The sequence below is a fragment of the Schistocerca nitens genome, chromosome 3 (assembly GCF_023898315.1).
Source record: "Schistocerca nitens isolate TAMUIC-IGC-003100 chromosome 3, iqSchNite1.1, whole genome shotgun sequence".
NCBI classification, from domain to species: Eukaryota; Metazoa; Arthropoda; class Insecta; order Orthoptera; family Acrididae; genus Schistocerca; species Schistocerca nitens.
The window spans coordinates 632,326,751-632,348,159 of record NC_064616.1 but is presented as its reverse complement, the minus strand read 5'-3'; the positions used below and the strand labels follow the sequence as shown (position 1 = coordinate 632,348,159).

Below are 21,409 nucleotides of genomic sequence, written 5' to 3'. Positions count from 1 at the left end.
CCATAAAGACACCGTACTGAAGTATGTATGTGAAAACTATTACTAGCTCCAATCTCTTGTTTATTTTCAGTATAAAACCTGATGACAGTCATGTAAGAGCCCAAAACTGGTCGTGTTTTAACTACTGAAAAACAAAAATAAAAAGAACCTTACAACTGAAGCGGTACCTTTAACCTCTACTATAATGCTCAATTGCAGATGTTCCTCCAGCAGGATGGTTTGTGTTATTTATGGAATTTGCTGTAGGGAAACCATGGCTAATATAAGTAAAAATACCAGTGATATGAAGCAATCAATGTATGTCAACCTGAAAATACTTTAATTACTGAGCCTTGCTTGTGTTGAATAAAAGTGAAACAGTACACCTCTCACTAACACCAATCAGCAAAACAAGTGAGCATTGTATGTATCATTACACACACATACAGGTAAGTGAATATACATGTTATCTAATTATCTAATAGAAGTTCATTCCCAGAGAGAGAGAGAGAGAGAGAGAGAGAGAGAGAGAGAGAGAGACTGGATCATAACTAAAGGTACAAATTGAAGCAGTTGAAAGTAGACAATATGAGAAGCAAAGCTACTCAGTAAATGTGAGCTGATAAATTACCAGTTAGTAAAATAATTAAAAACACATTATTTCTATCCACTGTTAACTTCACTGTCCATAAATGTCGACCTGACCACGAAAATGGTACTGGTGATGTCAGTACAATTATAGTTGCTTTTAATGAACACAGATAGTTGATGATGTTTCCACTGAGCAATTTCAGAGAGTGTGGCACATGCACAATGGAAAAAAAGCCACACTTTTGCTGTTACAATGAAATGAAATCTAACTGGTAGAGGTCGAGGCAGGCCTGCACAACAGTCTTCAAGATTAACTAATCTGAATCTTTAAAGTGTTGTGTACAGCACTCCTGCCAACACAGTTGGAAAACTGGAACAAAGAACTGTAAATCCGACTCAACAATTTGGAAATGATCACAAGGTGTTTCGAAGAATTCATAACTGAATGCAGAGATCAGTACAGTGCTACAGTCAGATACAAGAACAAACTTTTTAACACCTGCTATTACAGGGTATGAGTGGATAGTAATTTTAACGTAGGACAGTATTTACTGTTCAGTAAAGATAATTGCATTTATACTGAAGTATACAATAATTTTTCCAAGCTATTATTATCAATCAACAGCAGCCAGTAACAACAATTTCACAATTATCTCAAATTATCCATTTGCTGGCATAAGTTTTTTGAGATGTTTGCGGTTTGTATCATGCTTCCAACTGGGTCACTTAGTGATGATACTGCTACACAGTGGTGCAGTATAGCGTAGTGATTAGCATCACTGGCAGGCAAGCTGCGGGTTGTCAATCCAAATCCGACAGCCAGCAATTATTTGTTATTTAGTATTTTATCATTTCTGGAAGGTTCTTGAAATATCTTATGTTTGTAATGTGTGTATATTCTGGAACATTTGATGTTTAAAAGTACCAGCATTCTACAATATTCAATGTTTGTATAAACAGCCGAATTCTCAGTCCAGGAATTCAGTTATGGTCTGGCAGTGCACTGGTGTCAGTAATGAATGTGGTTTCAGTGCCAGGTATTTTACAACATTAACAACCCTGCCTTTGGATTTGCACTCAATTATGAGTTTCGACATGACACAGTTTGGCGGAGATGCTGGGTACTTCAAAACATCTACATCACCACGGCTCCGATTACGTAATGTAAAAGCTGCTGCTCCCACAAATGCCAACCAGAATACAAGCAGTACATCACTCTGAAGATTGTGTGTTCAGGAGACAGATGGGTTCCAATACAAGTAAATCAGCTGCACATCAGGCATCCATCAGTGTTTTCTATAGATACTGGTCAGGACCGACAAAATGGCTGAAAGGATTCAACTGAGTCTCAAATTACAACTGGTGCAATGAAATGATGTGCTTGGAAAATGTGTACTTTTACTTGGATGGCACATCCCCGCAAGGTTTGAGAGGAATGAAGAGATGTTAAATTACTAGCATAGGTTCCAAGACGAACTGAAGAAAACATTTGGCAACAATTAGCAGCAAGGCAGCTTAGTGAAGAGCGGAAGAGCAAGTCAAGAACAGGGCACAAATGTCATGTGAAAATGTTGCAGTAGTACATACAGAATGTTCTGGTCCTATGCCACATCGTGAATCTGACAGAAGCTGACAAAATCTCACACTTGATGAAAGAAATCGCAGAAGACACATACCAAGGTCTTCTAGTAAGGGATGTCACAAGACAGAGGAATTCATCAAGTGGTGCCAGAGGAAAAAAAAGAGAGAGAGAGAGAGAGAGAGAGAGAGAGAGAGAAAGAGAGAGAGAGAGAGAGAGATGAAACCTGTATGACACATTGCCGAATGTGGTCCCTATACTTGTTTCTATTGTGAAATTTTGAACATCTGTGAGTTGCGTGATAAACTTGTACTACTGTCATCAGTTGTAGGATTAAACTTACTTATGCTCTTAAAATTTTTGAGAACAGTAGGCCTATTCTCACGGAAAGCAATCATTCTCTAATTTCATTCCATAATTACAAGAGAAATATCTTATTTCTGAGAATTTTCAGTTGCTTACAAAACTATGTTTTTGAAAATTTTCATGATTTTGTTAAGTTAAGAGCTATTCCATAGCAAATCAACATTTGTGATTCACAGTTACTGCCACAGAGTAGATCACCCTGAATTTTAGTGTACATAAATGCAAATAAACATCAATTTTTGAGAATTCTGGGAAGTTACCATTTTCCTGTGCATAAACTAATTTGTAGCATTACATCAGAATTTATGATTCAGTTACTGTAGCAGATATTGTCACTAATATATAGTGTTGCATTTAATTTTGCCTTTCAGGAAGATTACATATTATCTATATTTATCGTAAATTAACTCTATTTTCAATTTTGTTAGTGACTATAATCTCAAAAAGTTTTAGAAACCGGTAATTTTTATCACAGGTTTTTCTGTTGCCTTAACTGAAATCTTATTTTGTGTATTTGCTTTGATTCTTATAGGGCATTAGTAATTTTTTTCTCAACAGATTAAGAGATAGCAGTCTTAGTTAAAATTATTTGTTCACTGTCCTGTAAAATACTGCTTCAACAACAATACAGCTCTCCATGAATGCTGTTCTTAAACATGTTTGAGTTAGTTGATGTTCGTAAGCAACTGGAAATCACACTGACTACTGTCAAATGATTGGCAGCTGCTGCGAATCGGTGTGTTGGAATAGCTCTCAAGAGTCATGTACTGGTGGTACCAAAGGTACTTCAAATAGTACCCTCTCCTGTGGTTCCTGTCTCCTCTACGGAAGAATGGGATCTGTCATTAATCATTCACTTGACTGCGAGTGGCGTGTCAATAGTAGATCTTGAAAACCTGTACAGGGTAGACAGGGACCAGGGAAGACTCAGGGTGTTATACCGCTACCCCTAACCAACAAGTTTGAGGTGCTGTCTTTCACTGAAACTTAGATAGGGGACTCACTTCACCTGTTTTGTCCCATGTCAAGAGGAGGCAAACACTGGACTCCAAGATCTTACTTTGATCACTCCAGTGATTGGCAGAGAAGGTTGAGAAGATGAGCCTGAGTTTCATTGAAGCTCACAATTTGCAGCACTGTCCCCAGAACTGATAGTAGCCCCCCAGTTCCGAGTTGAGTGGAAGGATTGGGGTTAAGAACTATATGGTCCCCCCTACATGGCTCAGCTGTGCACGAGATATAAGAGGCTGCTATCCAGATAGCTGACAGTGTGTGCGGTGCACAAAGGGGCTACTAAAGTGCTGTGAAGCTCACATAATATTAGGTACAGAAAGATGATTAAAACCTGAAGTTGACAGCAGTGACATTTTTGGGGAAAATATAGGTGTACCTGAAAGGATAGGCTGATGTGTAATGGACGTGGTGTATTTGTTGCAGTAGACAAGAAACTTAAACCCACTGAAAGAAACTGAAGCTGCATGCAAGACTGTTTGGGCAAGACTCAGTATCAGGGATGGGTTGTTTTTGTTGTTGTTGTTGTTGCGGTGGTCTTCAGTCCTGAGACTGGTTTGATGCACCTCTCCGTGCTACATTATCCTGTGCAAGCTTCATCATCTCCCAGTACCTACTGCAACCTACATCCTTATGAATCTGTTTAGTGTATTCATCTCTTGGCCTCCCTCTACGATTTTTACCCTCCACGTTGCCCTCCAATACTAAATTGGTGATCCCTTGATGCCTCAGAACATGTCCTACCAACTGATCCCTTCTTCTAGTCAAGTTGTGCCACAAGCTCCTCTTCTCCCCAATTCTATTCAATACCTCATCATTAGTTATGTGATATACCCATCTAATCTTCAGCATTATTCTGTAGCACCATGTTTTGAAAGCTTCTATTCTCTTCTTGTCCAAACTAGTTATCGTCCATTTTCACTTCCATACATGGCTACACTCCATACAAATACTTTCAGAAACGACTCCCTGACACTTAAATCTATTCTCGATGTTAACAAATTTCTATTCTTCAGAAACGCATTCCTTGCCATTGCCAGTCTACATTTTATATCCTCTCTACTTCGACCATCATCAGTTATTTTGCTCCCCAAATAGCAAAACTCCTTTACTACTTTAAGTGTCTCATTTCCTAATCTAATTCCCTCAGCATCACCCGACTTAATTCGACCACATTCCATTATCCTCGTTTTGCTTTTGTTGATGTTCATCTCATATCCTCCTTTCAAGACACTGTCCATTCCGTTCAACTGCTCTTCCAAGTCCTTTGCTGTCTCTGACAGAATTACAATGTCATCGGCGAACCTCAAAGTTTTTATTTCTTCACCATGGATTTTAATACCTACTCAGAATTTTTCTTTTGTTTCCTTCACTGCTTGCTCAATATACAGATTGAATAACATCGGGGAGAGGCTACAACCCTGTCTCACTCCTCTCCCAACCACTGCTTCCCTTTCATGCCCCTCGACTCTTATGACTGCCATATGGTTTCTGAACAAATTGTAAATAGCCTCCCTGTATTTTACCCCTGCCACCTTCAGAATTTGAAAGAGAATATTCCAGTCAACATTGTCACAAGCTTTCTCTAAGTCTACAAATGCTAGAAACGTAGGTTTGCCTTTCCTTAATCTAGCTTCTAAGATAAGTCGTAGGGTCAGTATTGCCTCACGTGTTCCAATATTTCTACGGAATCCAAACTGATCTTCCCCGAGGTTGGCTTCTACCAGTTTTTTCATTCGTCTGTAAAGAATTCGCGTTTGTATTTTGCAGCTGTGACTTATTAAACTGACAGTCCGGTAATTTTCACATCTGACAACACTTGCTTTCTTTGGGATTGGAATTATTATATTCTTCTTGAAGTCTGAGGGTATTTCGACTGTCTCATATATCTTGCTCACCAGATGGTAGAGTTTTGTCAGGATTGGCTCTCCCAAGGCTGTCAGTAGTTCTAATGGAATGTTGTCTACTCCCAGGGCCTTGTTTCGACTCAGGTCTTTCAGTGCTCTGTCAAACTCTTCACGCAGTATCATATCTCCCATTTCATCTTCATCTACATCCTCTTCCATTTCCATAATATTGTCCTCAAGTACATCGCCCTTGTATAGACCCTCTATATACTCCTTCCACCTTTCTGCTTTCCCTCCTTTGCTTAGAACTGGGTTTCCATCTGAGCTCTTGATATTCATACAAATGGCTCTTCTCTCCAAAGGTCTCTTTAATTTTCCTGTAGGCAGTATCGATCTTACCCCTAGTGAGATAAGCCTCTACATCCTTACATTTGTCCTCCAGCCATCCCTGCTTAGCCATTTTGCACTTCCTGTCGATCTCATTTTTGAGACGTTTGTATTCCTTTTTGCCTGCTTCATTTACTGCATTTTTATATTTTATCCTTTCACCAATTAAATTCAATATTTCTTCTGTTATCCAAGGATTTCTACTAGCCCTCGTTTTTTTACATATTTGATCCTCTGCTGCCTTCACTACTTCATCTCTCAAAGCTACCCATTCTTCTTCTACTGTATTTCTTTCCCCCATTCCTATCAATTGTTCCCTTATGCTCTACCTGAAACTCTGTACAGCCTCTGGTTTAGTCAGTTTCTCCAGGTCCCGTCTCCATGAAGTCCTACCTTTTTGCAGTTTCTTCAGTTTTATCTACAGTTCATAACCAATAGACTGTGGTCAGAGTCTACATCGGCCTCCGGAAATGTCTTGCAATTTAAAACCTCGTTCCTAAATCTCTGTCTTACCCTTATATAACCTATCTAAAACCTTTCAGTATCTCCAGGCTTCTTCCATGTATACAACCTTCTTTTATGATTCTTGAACCAAGTGTTAGCTATGATTAAGTTGTGCTCTGTGCAAAATTCTACCAGGTGGCTTCCTCTTTCATTTCTTAGCCCCAATCCATATTCACCTACTACGTTTCCTTCTCTCCCTTTTCCTACTACCAAATTACAGTCGCCCATGACTATTAAATTTTCATCTCCCTTCACTATCTGAATAATTTCTTTTATTTCATCATACATTTCTTCAATTTCTTTGTCATCTGCAGAGCTAGTTGTCATATAAACTTGTACTAGTGTAGTAGGCGTGGGCTTCGTGTCTATCTTGCCCACAATAAGGCGTTCACTATGCTGTTTGTAGTAGCTTACCCGCACTCCTATTTTTTTATTCATTATTAAACAGACTCCTGCAGTACCCCTATTTGAATTTGTATTTATAACCCTGTATTCGCCTGACCAAAAGTCTTGTTCCTCCTGCGACCGAACTTCACGAAGTCCCACTATATCTAACTTTAACCTATCCATTTCCCTTTTTAAATTTTCTAACCTACCTGCTCGATTAAGGGATCTGACATTACACGCTTCAAACCATAGAACGCCAGTTTTCTTTCTCCTGATAACGACGTCCTCCTTAGTAGTCCCCGCCCGGAGATCCAAATGGGGCGTATAAGATGGTAATCGGACCCTTCCATTGCCTACCAGACACACCTCCTGACATAAAAAAAAAAACTTCAGAGAAAATCTCAGTTTGCTTGCATATAAGTTTCCCAATCAAACTGTAATCATTGGTGGAGACTTATCATTGAATAATCAATTGGGAAAACTACAGTTTTGTTAGTGGTGGATGTGAGAAGACATCCTGTGCAACATTACTATATGCCTTCTCTGAAAACTACCTAGAACAGATGGTGCAGAATCCCATCCATGATGGACATTATTAGATCTAATGGCAACAAACAGATCTGACCTCTTTGAGGATGTTCACATAGAAACTGGTATCAGTGACCATGATGTGTTTGTGGTAACAATGATTACCATAGTATGAGTACAAAGGACAACTAAAACAAATATAAAGATATGTACATTCAGCAAACAAAATTTAAAAAAAGTAGTAGTTTCAAATCTCAACTAGAAGACCGAAACCTTCAGCACAGGATAGGAGCATGCGGAGGAACTATGGTTCAAGTTTAAAAGAATAGTTGAAAATGCACTGGATACGTATGCACCCAGTAGAAAAGTTCATAATGGAAGGGATCCATGGTATACAGTCACTGTAAAGGAACTTCTCAATTAATAGGTGTAAAACGAAGCATAAGACTACAGGTAGAGAGCTGCTGAATGAAACATATTTGTCAAGAGTACAGTGTGTGAAGCCTTCAATGACTACTGTGGTAGAATATAAATTGAGGGTAACAAAGCAAAAGCAGAAAAGCTTAATTCCATTTTTAAATGTTCCTTTACAAAAGGAAACTCGTGAGAAGCTCCCACTGAAAAGATGAATGAAACAAGTGTTAATGTCAGTGGTGTTGACAAAAAGCTGAAATCATTAAAACTAAACAAAGCTCCAGGGCCTAATGGAATCCCTATCAGATTTTATACTGAATTTGTGGTTGAGTTAGCCCCTCTTCTAACTATAGTCTATTGCAGGTCCCGCTAACAAAAAACGATGTCCAGTAGTTGAGAGAAAGTACGCCACACCCGTTTATAAGAAGGGTAGTGCAAGTAATCCACAAAACTACTGTCCAATATCATCAACATCGGTTTGTGGTACACTCTTAGAACATATTCTGAGCTAAAACACAACGAGGTACCTCAAACATAATGATCTCCTGCATGCCAACCAACATGGATTCTGAAAACACTAATCATGTGAAACCCAATTCTCACTTTTCTCAGATGACATACTGAAAGCTATGGATCAAGGCAGTAAGGTAAACGGAGTATTTATTGATTTCTGAGAACCATTTGACTCTGTGCCACATCTATGGTTACTGACATGTAGAGTATCAAACAAAATTTGTGACTGGACTGAGGATTTTTTTAGCAGGGTGGACACAGCATGTTATCTTGGATGGAGGATCATTGTCACGTGTAGAAGTAGCTTTGGGTGGGCCACATGGAAGTGTGTTGAGACCCTTGCTGTTCATGTTGCATATTAATGGCCTTGCGGACAATATAGACAGTAGACCCGGGCTTTTTGCAGATGATGTAGTTATCTATAATGAGGTATGACGGAAAGAAGCTGCAACAATATTCAATCAGATCTAATAAGATTTCAAAGTGGTGCACAGATTGACAACTTGCTTCAAATGTTCAGAGATCAATGAACCACAGTTGAAAGTGGCCAACTCCTACAAATACCTGGGTGTAACACTCTGTATGAGCATGAAATGCAATTTCACATAGGCTGTCATGGATAATGCTGGTGATAGACTTCAGATTACTAGTAGAATACTGCGAAAAACGTGGTCAGTGTACAAACAAGATTGCTTACAAATCACTTGTGTGGCTCATTCTGAAATATTGCTCAAGTGTATGGAACCAATACCAAATAGGACTAAAATGGGATATTGAACACATACAGAGAAGGGCAGAACAAATAGTTGCAGGTTTTTTTTTACCTGTGGGAGAGTGTTACAGAGATGATGAAGAAACTGAACTGGCAGACTATTGAAGACAGACATAAACCATCCAGAGAAACATTACTTATAATGTTTCAAGAACTGGCTTCAAATGATGATTCTAGGAATATACTACAGCCTCTTACTTATCACTCACACAGGAATCCTGAGGACAAGATTATATACTGGCCACGACATCTTGGTAGATGATTGTTGCAGTGTCTGTGTGTTTACAGGTTGCATTTTTTCATATGACTTGTCAAGCCAATGGCAGCACGGCATCTCTTGCCGCAATTGTCACAAGTGTATCTGGCTGCTGAGGCAGGAGCAGTGGTAGCATTGTGAAGCTTTTTCTGCCTTAATCTGTCTAACAAGCCTTCATCATGCTTCGACATTCCAGATGATATATCATCACGCCACTCTGGTCTCATGCTAGCCCGTGCCTCTCATCTGTTTGTGTCAATTCCAAAGCTCTCCATATCTCGTTTACAGGAGTCCTTGAACCTCAATACAGGACGTCCTACAGGTCTTTTGGCTATAGAGATCTCTCCAAGCATCACCTCACGCGGTAATCTGTCAGGATCCATACGGTGGATGTGTCCCAGCCAGTGGAGTCGCCTCTGTTTCAAGATAGCTGAAATACTGTTGCAGTTAGCTTTAGATAGCACTGCTTCGTTGGTCACTCGGTCCTTCCACGTTACTCCGAGGATGGATCTCAGGCACCGCATGTGGAAAGCATTAGGGCGACGTTCTTGTTTGGCATAGGTAGTCCATGTTTCCAATGCATACAAAAGGATGCTGAGGATGCAAGTTTGATATACAAGAATTTTGGTGGTCAAAGAGAGTTTTTTTTTTTCCAAACACGTGTAGAGAGTTTGCCAAAAGTTGTCGCAGCTCTTCCAAAGCGAGCATCAATTTCCTTGTCAACAGACATGTTTGATTCTATAGTAGATCCAAGATAGCAGAAGTTATCTACGACTTGCAGAGTAGTGCCATCTAGTGTGATATTTGGCTTTGTGTTAGTACCCTGAACCATAATTACGGTCTTACTGCTGTTACACTCATCGAGAATAGGTGGTATGCGTGACTAAATCTTGATACTAGCTCTTGCAGCTCTTCTGCGGAGTTTGCAACAATTGCTGCATCATCAGCATACAGGAGTTCACGAGTGACTGCTTAGATTAGATTAATTACATCACATGCAAAGACATTTAAACAGTCATTTTTCCTGCAGTCTATATGTAAATAGGACAGGAAGAAACCCTACTAACTGGTACAGTGGGATGTACCCTCTGCCATGCACTTCATAGTGGTGGTCTTCACAGTATAGATGCAGATGTACATGTAGATATGGCTGTTGTGGAAGACCACCATGAGCTTGCCCCTCTCATGTGCCAGATAGTAAGATCTGTATGCAGCCAGAAATTTGGACTTATTACATAATAGGTAGTAGCTATGAATATTGGACACCATTTGTCAGGAGGTAACAGAGAATATCAAAGAAACAGTGTATCGAACTTTATCACCAATCTCCTCCACTAGTCGAATGTACCATGAAGACTGGACTCTACCAACTTATTCTTATGCCACAAGTGTGTAAAGACAACCCAGCATCTCACCAACACAGGTACACCCAACATCTCCATCAACTAATATGCCCCACAGAAGAACAGACATTTGGAGGATAGAGGGAAAAACACTGCTATGTTTTCACTGTGGATGCAGTGAACACGTTATACAATACTGCAGGGACAGAGAATGACCGCTTGATGGCTATTATGCTGCAAGACGTCAACTGTCATAACAGTCCTACTCATTCCAGTTAACTGCGGACAATTATAGTCAAATGTGGGACCGAGCCCATTGCTGTAGTGTGGACGAGGTCACTCCTCAACACGTAGTAGCCATTCTGCATCACTATACAGAGGTACCAGCCGATCATCTAGCTGCCGACTTCAGCAAAACACTGTGAGGTGACCTCCTATGGAGGTGAGGCTGCCACAGATGCAAATCTTCCATCAATGACAGTCACCAAAACGCCAAGAAACCTCACTGATGTCACTATTGACAGCCAACCTGTCTAGGTGTTAGTTGAATCAGGGGCTTGCTTTTTCGTAATATTGGATACTTATCGTCATCAACTAAAGAAGACTATGTTTTGTGATACAAAATTGATTGTGATGAAAACTGCAAGTGGGAAATATGTCCAACTGACAAAAGCATGTATTGCATGAATAACTATCAATGACAGAACAGAAACCTTTGAATTTGTTGTTTTAACAGAATACATTCATAATGTTATTCTCTGATGGAAATTCTTGGTGGCATCAAAGGCAGACATAGACTGTGGAAGATCAGAGCTCCAGACTGACAAAGCTATTCCAACAAGCACACACAATGAAGATTGTTCTGGGCGGTTGTGTGCCTTTGAACATGTTGTTATCCTGCCATCATCAACAAGACAAGTTCCAGTCATTTGAGATGCTCTGTTAAACTGTGAAGCTTCTGTCAATTGTACAAAGCTACCCAGGGTCACAAAAGCAGTCTACATGCAAGCAATGGTCATAAGTATTTTAGGTGGTGAAGGAAAGGTTTGGATCCCTAACTGTCATGAACTGCTACAACCCATCTTTAAAAGTATGTGCATATGGGCAGCCAAACCAGTCCAGTAAGGGCAGCTTCGTGCCACTGATGAAGACTCATTCTCAATGTTGAACTGTTAATAGGGTCTAACCTCACCGAGGAACAATGTCGATAGGTGTTAGCCACTTTGCACGAAATTTTGGATACTTTCAAATCCAGAGTGGAGAAAAGGCAGACCATGCGGTCCATGGGAAAACACTGCATCAATGCTGGAGATCATCCACCAATTTATCCAACACTCATATAGGATGTCACAATCTGAATAACGGATAATCTAAGATGAAGGGGAAAAGATGCTGCAAGATGACATCACTGAACCTTCGGAACGTCCTGGGTCCTCTCCTGTGATCTGTGTGTAGGAGGAGGACAGCACATAGTACTTCCCTGTCGACTGCCAATAACAGAAGGAAATCACAAAAAATGATGTCTATCTATTGCTGCACATTGATGACAACCTAGACTACTTGAAAGGAGCGAAGGCTTTCTTAACTATAGCCATGGAGACAGAGACAGGCTGCTGGCAGATCATGGTTGACAAGGCTGATTGGGAAAAAGACTACTTTTATAACATTACGTATCCTGTATGAGTTTCAAATTATGCCATTTGAACTATGCAACACACTAGCCACCTTCCAGCATACAGTGGACAGCCTGCTTTGACACCTTAAATGAATGACATGTCTTTATTATCTGCATGATACTGTTGTTTTTTAAGACATTTGAAGAAATCTAAGCTGCCTGACAATTGCATTGAAGTGCGTTCAGACTGCAGGACTCCATCTGAATCTGAAAAAGGTGCTTCATCACCACACAAGACACAAAAAACTTGGGATACCTAACACATGGTGATGGTGACTGCCCTGATCTAGAGAAAATAAGAGCAGTCACAGATTTCCCATGAGAATGCTGAGACAGAACTTCACACAGACACCAATGTTAGTGGAGAGGGACAGACCTAGTACAAACTGAGCAAGGTGCAGTACAGGTCATGGCTTATGTTTCCAGAGTTCTCTACAAGTGGGAGATGAACTTCTCTACAATTCAGAAAAAGTGCCTTGCAGTTGTTTGGGCTAACAACAAGTTCCAGCCATATTTATATGGTAAAACATTCACCACTGTGATGGACCACTGTTCTCAATACTGGCTGACTAGCCTGAAGAGTCTACCATGTCAACAGGTGCTGGGCAATGAGGCTTGAGGTGTACGATGTGCTAGTGGTATACAAAAACAGACACATGCACCTATTGCCTTTCAAGGAATCCTTTAGCAAAAGATCGAAGAGTGAATGATATCTATCATCGCTTAATTAAATGACACTGCTACTGACAAAGGAACCTCCCCATCGCAACCCTTCACATTTAGTGGTAAAAACATAAAGGAGGTGTACTGGATTGTGAAGAAGAAAAAGAAAAAGGAAACAGAAACAGTGAATGGCCCAAGCTCAATAACTGCAACACCGAGTTGAGTGTAACAGCCATAGCCTTGTTGTTCAGTGGTTAAGGTGTTGGACGGCCAAGAGGGCAAGCTGTGTTCAAACCTCCCTCGTGCCTTTTCTTTTTTTCTTCTGTTCATTTTATTCATATTTGTGTCTGTGTCATGTAATGTCCATTTGCAACAGTGAGCTGTAAGGTAGGAACCTATAATGGCAGTTGATTCTGCACAGCCACGCTATTAGCACCGAAAGGAAGTGGCTTTCAAACAGGAACTGCAAATCAAAATATCCACGGGTGTACTGCCGGTCTACAGTGTCCAACGGGCACAATATTTCGGCGATCATACATGTCGCCATCATCAGGTGAACTGACGGACTGAGCTCCTGTGAACGTGCCGGCACGGAGATCCGTACACTATGGCTGCTCAGGGGGAACTGGGTTCGGTCGCGGCGGCGGCCGATTTAAATACCCTCCGCCCGCGGCGCGCTCACTCCGCCGTCCGCGCCACGGTCGCGCGGTGGAACAGATTGCGACGGCGTCTGAGATGACGTCGGTGTGATGGCTCTGTCCGCCGTGGTCGTCACAACTATACATTTGCTCGATTTACTCTTGATTAACCCAATCGCTGGTTCCCAAGCCTTGCTAAGATTATAGCCACAGTCACGGTTTATGAGGTCGTCATTGGTGCGAATTTCGATGGCCTCTCTAACAACGCTGTCCCAGTATCTCGACGTCTGTACCAGAATCCTCGTGCGTTCATACTCCATAGCGTGATTTTCCGACAAACAATGTTCAGCGACCGCCGACTTGCTCGGATACATCAGTCGAGTGTGCCTCTGGTGTTCACGGCATCGATCCTCGATGGTACACATTGTCTGACCAATATACGACTTGCCACATTGACATGGAATCTGGTACACGCCGGCCTTCCTCAAACCGAGGTCATCTTTGGCGCTCCCCACCAGTGCATGAGTTTTATTCGGAGGACAAAACACAGTTCCGACCCGGTGTTTCTTCAAAATGCGGGCGATTTTCCCCGAGAGTGCGCCTGTATATGGGATAAACGCAGTGCCTACCTCCTCCCTCGTGATTTCATCCATCTCCACAGGTTGTGCTGTAGTGGTTGGGCGGAGAGCACGTTGAATCTGAGTACCCATTTTTTCGAAATACAGTTCTCAGATGTTCCAATTCCTGGGGTAGACTCTCTGCATCAGAGATAGTGCGCGCCCTATGTACTAGAGTTATAAGCACCCCATTCGTCTGTGAAGGGTGGTGGCAGCTGTCTGCGTGCAAATACAGATCAGTGTGCGTTGTCTTCCGATACACCCCATGGCCTAGGGTGCCGTCAGGCCTTCTCTTGACCAAGACGTCAAGGAAAGGTAGTTTACCCTCCGTTTCAGTCTCCATAGTGAATTTGATGTTGGGGTGTATGGAGTTTAGATGTGTAAGGAAGTCAAGGAGTTTATCCATACCATGTGGCCAGATGACGAACGTGTCGTCCACGTAACGGAAAAAGCAAGTAGGTTTCCATTCGGATGACGACAGGGCTTCCTGGGATTGGATTGATGGTGTCACCTGGGTTGCAGCTGATTCCGCCCATAAGAAGGCAACGGGACGTCAAACAGCTAAGTTCTCACGTCTCCTTGACAAACCATCTCTGCAGGTTCCGGGCAAGACTGTCATCAATTTGAGTGGCATGGTGTTAAGTGATGATGCGGTCTCGGTTTTGCAGATAGGTCTCAACTTCGCTCCCACCCCCAAGTTCACTCCGGTCACAGAAATTGTTAGTGCTGTTGAACAGGTTGCAGCTCGACTTCCGCCTGAATCAGCTGAGGAAATACGTCGTGAAACTTGTCGTGCGTTGACGAAATCCAAGCCGATGAAGTCAAATATCACTAGTAAAGAGAGGGCGGCCATTCGTGATCTGAGGGAGCGCTCTGAAATTGCTGTCTTACCGGCTGACAAAGGCAATGCTACAGTTGTTGTCTCCCATAAGGACTACACTGATAAGATGCACAGCCTGCTAAATGACGATTCCTACCGGAAGATCAGCGTTGACCCTACAAAGAAGGTGGACAACAAGACGAGGTCGCTTCTCAAGGACGCAGATTTACCGGAGGGTGACGCTATGAAATTGTTACCCCAAGGTCCGGTACCGCCTAGACTATATGGACTCCCGAAGGTTCACAAAGAGGGGGTACCATTACGCCCCATTGTCAGCAACATCAGGGCACCTACATATTTGTTGGCCAAATACCTGACGGGAATATTAAGTCCTTATGTGGGTAAATGCCCTCATCACATCCATAATTCCGTGGATTTTGTTAAACGCCTTGATAGCTTCACGTTGGGTGAGTCAGATATCATGGTGAGTTCTGACGTCGTTTCCTTGTTCACGAGGGTACCCCTGCGAGAGTCACTAGAATTGATTAGTCAGAAGTTTGACGAGAAGACCACTGAACTTTTTAGGCATGTCTTGACTTCCACGTATTTTCTTTTTAATGGAGAATACTACGAACAAACGGAGGGAGTCGCCATGGGTAGCCCACTCTGACCGGTGGTAGCGAATTTGTACATGGAGAACTTCGAGGAGGAAGCCCTGTCGTCATCCGAATGGAAACCTACTTGCTTTTTCCGTTACGTGGACGACACGTTCGTCATCTGGCCACATGGTATGGATAAACTCCTTGACTTCCTTACACATCTAAACTCCATACACCCCAACATCAAATTCACTATGGAGACTGAAACGGAGGGTAAACTACCTTTCCTTGACGTCTTGGTCAAGAGAAGGCCTGACTGCACCCTAGGCCATGGGGTGTATCGGAAGACAACGCACACTGATCTGTATTTGCACGCAGACAGCTGCCACCACCCTTCACAGACGAATGGGGTGCTTATAACTCTAGTACATAGGGCGCGCACTATCTCTGATGCAGAGAGTCTACCCCAGGAATTGGAACATCTGAGAACTGTATTTCGAAAAAATGGGTACTCAGATTCAACGTGCTCTCCGCCCAACCACTACAGCACAACCTGTGGAGATGGATGAAATCACGAGGGAGGAGGTAGGCACTGCGTTTATCCCATATACAGGCGCACTCTCGGGGAAAATCGCCCGCATTCTGAAGAAACACCGGGTCGGAACTGTGTTTTGTCCTCCAAATAAAACTCGTGCACTGGTGGGGAGCGCCAAAGATGACCTCGGTTTGAGGAAGGCCGGCGTGTACCAGATTCCGTGTCAATGTGGCAAGTCGTATATTGGTCAGACGATGCGTACCGTCGAGGATCGATGCCGTGAACACCAGAGGCACACTCGACTGATGTATCCGAGCAAGTCGGCGGTCGCTGAACATTGTTTGTCGGAAAATCACGCTATGGAGTATGAACGCACGAGGATTCTGGTACAGACGTCGAGATACTGGGACAGCGTTGTTAGAGAGGCCATCGAAATTCGCACCAATGACGACCTCATAAACCGTGACTGTGGCTATAATCTTAGCAAGGCTTGGGAACCAGCGATTGGGTTAATCAAGAGTAAATCGAGCAAATGTATAGTTTTGACGACCACGGCGGACAGAGCCATCACACCGACGTCATCTCAGACGCCGTCGCAATCTGTTCCACCGCGCGACCGTGGCGCGGACAGCAGAGTGAGCGCGCCGCGGGCGGAGGGTATTTAAATCGGCCGCCGCCGCGACCGAACCCAGTTCCCCCTGAGCAGCCATAGTGTACGGATCTCCGTGCCGGCACGTTCACAGGAGCTCAGTCCGTCAGTTCACCTGATGATGGCGACATGTATGATCGCAGAAATATTGTGCCCGTTGGACACTGTAGACCGGCAGTACACCCGTGGATATTTTGATTATCAAATACGCCGGGAGAAACTCAAGAATCACAGGAACTACAAATGTTTGATGACAAGGTGACAAGTCAACCAAATCCTCCACCAGAAAATGCATCTGGTGTGTCATACATGGCATTAGTGACAGTATGTGTGTCATATGACAGGAATCTCTTGTCGATGCACCTAATTTGTACGACTGGTAAGTGAGTAAGATGGGCCTCCTTGCCCGATATAGATGTTCGTATGAATGAGAATGTGATCGCTCCTAAGGAAATGATGAAAACATAATAGTTCGTCACATAAGCTGTAACAAATGAACACAACAGTTTCACAATCACATAGTTCCTCTGTGCTCTGTCAAAACACATGTTTTTAACATTTTTGAAGTTGCATTCTGTTTTGGAAGTCTTGACTTTGAATTCCTTTGTTGTAACATAGTTCACAATCGTTTATTTATTGTTTTAATTTCTGTGAGATGTCTATGTGGTATCTCACCTACTATCACTAACGTTGTGGGGGCGGGGGGAAGAAAAAGGGCACAAGAGAGTTTTGAACACGGCTCACCCGAGTAGCCCAACACCGCGACCACTTACCCAAGACGCCGTTCCTATTAGAGCAGGAGGAGGATTCAGTCCTGCTGAAAACCATAGAAGCCATGCAAAAGAAAGAACTGACAAAAGGAGAAATCTAATTAATAAACAGTACTTTACATAAGAGGAGCTATGATGCAATGGAGTGTACATGATTGCTCATCATTCCAGCTCACCTGAAGTATTTCCATGATCCTCCAACATATGATCACCTGGGATTCTTGGCAGAATCATAGGGACATAACATTGGCTAGGTCTCTACCGATACATTAGACACTATGTGAGATAAAGTAAGGAATGCTAACGACTGAAGTATTTGTTATAATTACGTTTGGGGCATATGGTACCAATCACACCTGCAGCACCACCATTCCACAGAATTGGGATCAACCTCTTCAGGATGTTCCTAAAGTCGACAAATAGGAATCAATGACTGCCTCCCCAACTATGCTGTCACTTAAGCTGTGCTGACTTCATGAAGCTCCGGAAATTGCCCGGTTCCTGGTAGAAGACACAATTTGAAGCATGGAGCACCCTATGTGATTATCTCTGAATGTGGAGAAGTTTTCCTGTGTAGACTAGTATCAGAAGTAATTTCACCTTGCGGCAGCATCCACGGTATGACAACTGCCTACAAATGCTTTAGTAAGCTGTTGGTAGATATGCTCTCAATGTTTGTTGATGAAGAACACACAGACTGGGATAACGATACTGCCCATCATGACATTCACATATAGCACAGCGAAGCATGACACTAAAGGCTTCCCGCTGTCCTTTTTGCTCTACGCTTGCAAGGCCGAAATGACAATGGATACACTGTTCCCGTCTCAACCAGACAATACTCAGGATGACTATATGAAACACATTATCACCAGGACCAAAGAAGCAAGGTAACTGGCTCCCATACAGACACTGGACACCCAAGAAGAAGACCGAAAGTGCTCCAGTGCCAGGCACCAGCCAGTGAGATACAGCTTTGAAGACATGGAAAAATTTTTTATGACTGTGTGAAAGTGGGACTATCAAAAAAGTTACTTTAGTACTACTTTGGGCTGTCATGACCTTTGGCACTTATCAGGTGTCACATATCAAGTGAAGGATTATGAGCCTTCACCTAGAAGACAAAAGTGCAAAGACATCATTCTTGTCCTCAATTTGGAGCCCTGCAACAGTCCAGAGGTGCAGGTCAACAATGGGATGTTCAAGAAAACCAAAGACTCACTTGACCATCATGAAGCTTTGATGCAAGGGTCTACCTTCAATGCTCATAGTAGGGAAGAGGATTTAACAACAAGACCAGAATGTGAGGTTCTATCAGCACCACTATACAGGGGAATATTCACAAGATCCAAATCCAGGATGCTGTAGTCAGCTCCAACAAGAACTTCTGAAACACTGGGTCCCTGTTTCTCCATGAGAGGGAGTAATGCCATGAACTATGGTGCATATAGTGTAGAGTAGTTCTTAACGTTGCTGGCTGGCATGTTGCAGGTTACCAACGCAAACCCAACAACCAGAAATTATTTGTTACACAATATTTACCATTTCTGGAAGTTTCTCAAAATACCTTGTTTGTAGTGTTGTGTATTCTGGAATATTCAGTGTTTGTATAAATGCTAGCATTCTGCAATATTTGATGTTTGTATAAATAGCTGCACTCTCCGTCCGGGGTTCAGCTCTGTTTTGACTGCATACTGATGTCAGTAATAAATATGCTTTCAGTGCTAACTGTTGTACTTCACTGATGATCCTGACTTTGGATTTGGTCTTGACTGTGGTTTCAACATGACAATATACTGTGCGTAATGAAAGTAATGGCACATACATATCAAACTACCATAACAATATTATTTGCAGAACACCCACAATTACTAATTGCTATGGCACTAAATATGAGAAATGGTGACTGCTTAAGTACAAAATGCTAGCCTTTTAATATTACTCAAAATTAAAACAGTCAACTCTTGATAATGTGACATTCGATAATTTGAAACACTCAACATTTTGAAATTTTTTTCTGGTCTCTTGAAAAATACTCAATAAGCTGAAAAAAATCAATGTGTAAGACAATGTGTTTTGGTCCCATTTATAATTCGAAGTTGTAGTGGTGAGGGCATCCTGCAAAAACTTTATAACTTGAAGTCGGGCTCCCACACTCTTTTAATTTGAAGTCCCCTACTACTATAATTCCCAGGAAAGTCCCCCTACTTCTGCGATTCCAAATACCGGCTCAGATCATCTTTTTCTTTTTTCTCTGACCTATATCCTATTCAGTCTGTAGTGTGCTTACATACTGCGTTGTAGACAATCCGTGTTTCTTGAAACCGTGAAATGCCTTTAGTGCTAGAAGGAACAAGTGTCTTAAATTAATGAAAAAGAGCTTGGTATTGAAGCTGAGGAGAGTGTAATATTGAAACAAGATGTTGCAAAACTGTTTGCTATTTTACTATTTTTGATTATTTAAAAAATAGAGTCACTGGAAGTCTCTCATGCACAGGAAGAAAAGGGTCACACTGGGGTGAATATCCCAACTTGAGGAGTGTTTGCTCAAGTGGATAAATAAGTGTGGAGGGCAAAACATTCCCGTGGGTGGTTTCACACCGAAAGAAAAAGCCAAGTCTTCTGCTCAGTATCTTGGAACTGAGGGATTTTCATCAAATGAGGGGTGGGCTTCAGATTTTCAAAAAGCCACACTAACATTTTAAAAATAATCTGTGGAGAGAATGCGAGTGTGGACAGTTCCCTTCGTACTGAACGGACAAAAACAATTTTCACGACATATGCAACATATTCAATACATACGAAGCAGGTCCCCCCCCCCCGTGTCTTTCTGATTGCACCCCATTATTCAAAGAAAGAAAGTATCATGGAGGAAAACAGAGAGAGGACAAAATAACTGTCCTTCTAGCCTGTAATGTTGATGGATCTCAGAAGGTGAACCACTCTCAGTAGGAAAATAAGTGAAGCCACGCTGTTTCCAGGGAATGAAATTGCTTCCCACAACTCATCACTAAAACGAAAAAAAAATCGCAGATGACAACAGAATTGTTTAACGACTGGCTGACCTCAGTTACAGTGATATGAAAAATAGAAACAAAAAATTTTACTGTTTTTGGACAAATACACCATACATAACAACCTACCACCATGAAATCGCGTAAAATTAATTTTTTCCCCGCCAAGCGTGACATCAACGTTGCAACCACTGAACCAGGGCATAGTACAAAACTTTAAAACTCTACCACAGATAAATTATTTCAATTATGCTGGACAGAACTGAAAAAGGTGAGGTGGTGACCATAACAGCTTTGATTGCTAGAAACATGATGGATAAGGCCTGGAAAAATGATAGCCTTAGCACTCTCTATATATCAGCCATACGTCGCAGGAATTAGCAAATTCAATCCTGCCAGACTGAGTGTGGGAACTTCCACCCAGCTGTGGTGAATTAACCTTTGAATATTTTGTTCATACTGATGATGACATCTGTGTCCATAGTGTTCTGAGCAATGCTGAAGTGTTGGCCTGTCAGTACAAGGACGAGGAAGATAACAAAGAACAACAGCCATCCCCTAGTCACATTGCATGAAGTGAGGTCATCTGTGCATGCTCCTACACCCTCAGAATGGAAATGAGTGACGATTTATTCTCAGCACTCATCACCATCGAAAATTCAGTGAACAATACTAGATGGAAGTTGCTCTCCCAGAAGAAAATCGATTATTTTTCAATATGACATGTAACATTTTCATTGGTATATTTTCAATATATATGTACAAGGTGTGATTCAGAAGTTTCAAGACTGATCCATTTCTGAGTAGGGGAGTGCGTGCGGACCGGTTCTGCCAGGTGGGGGAAGTAGTGGAGGATCTCAGGGAGCCGAACGGATCAAAATGTGGAGAGAGTACGCGAACTTCTAAACAATGACCGTCATCTTAGTACTAGATTAATTGTCAATAAACTGGG

General features: G+C 42.1%; 1 protein-coding gene across 2 annotated transcripts in view; it reads right to left on the bottom strand.

The window, feature by feature from the left end:
* The window catches only part of LOC126248575 (cullin-2), a 190,678-nt gene that overhangs the window by 17,342 nt on the left and 151,927 nt on the right, over positions 1 to 21,409 (bottom strand). The window lies entirely within an intron of this gene.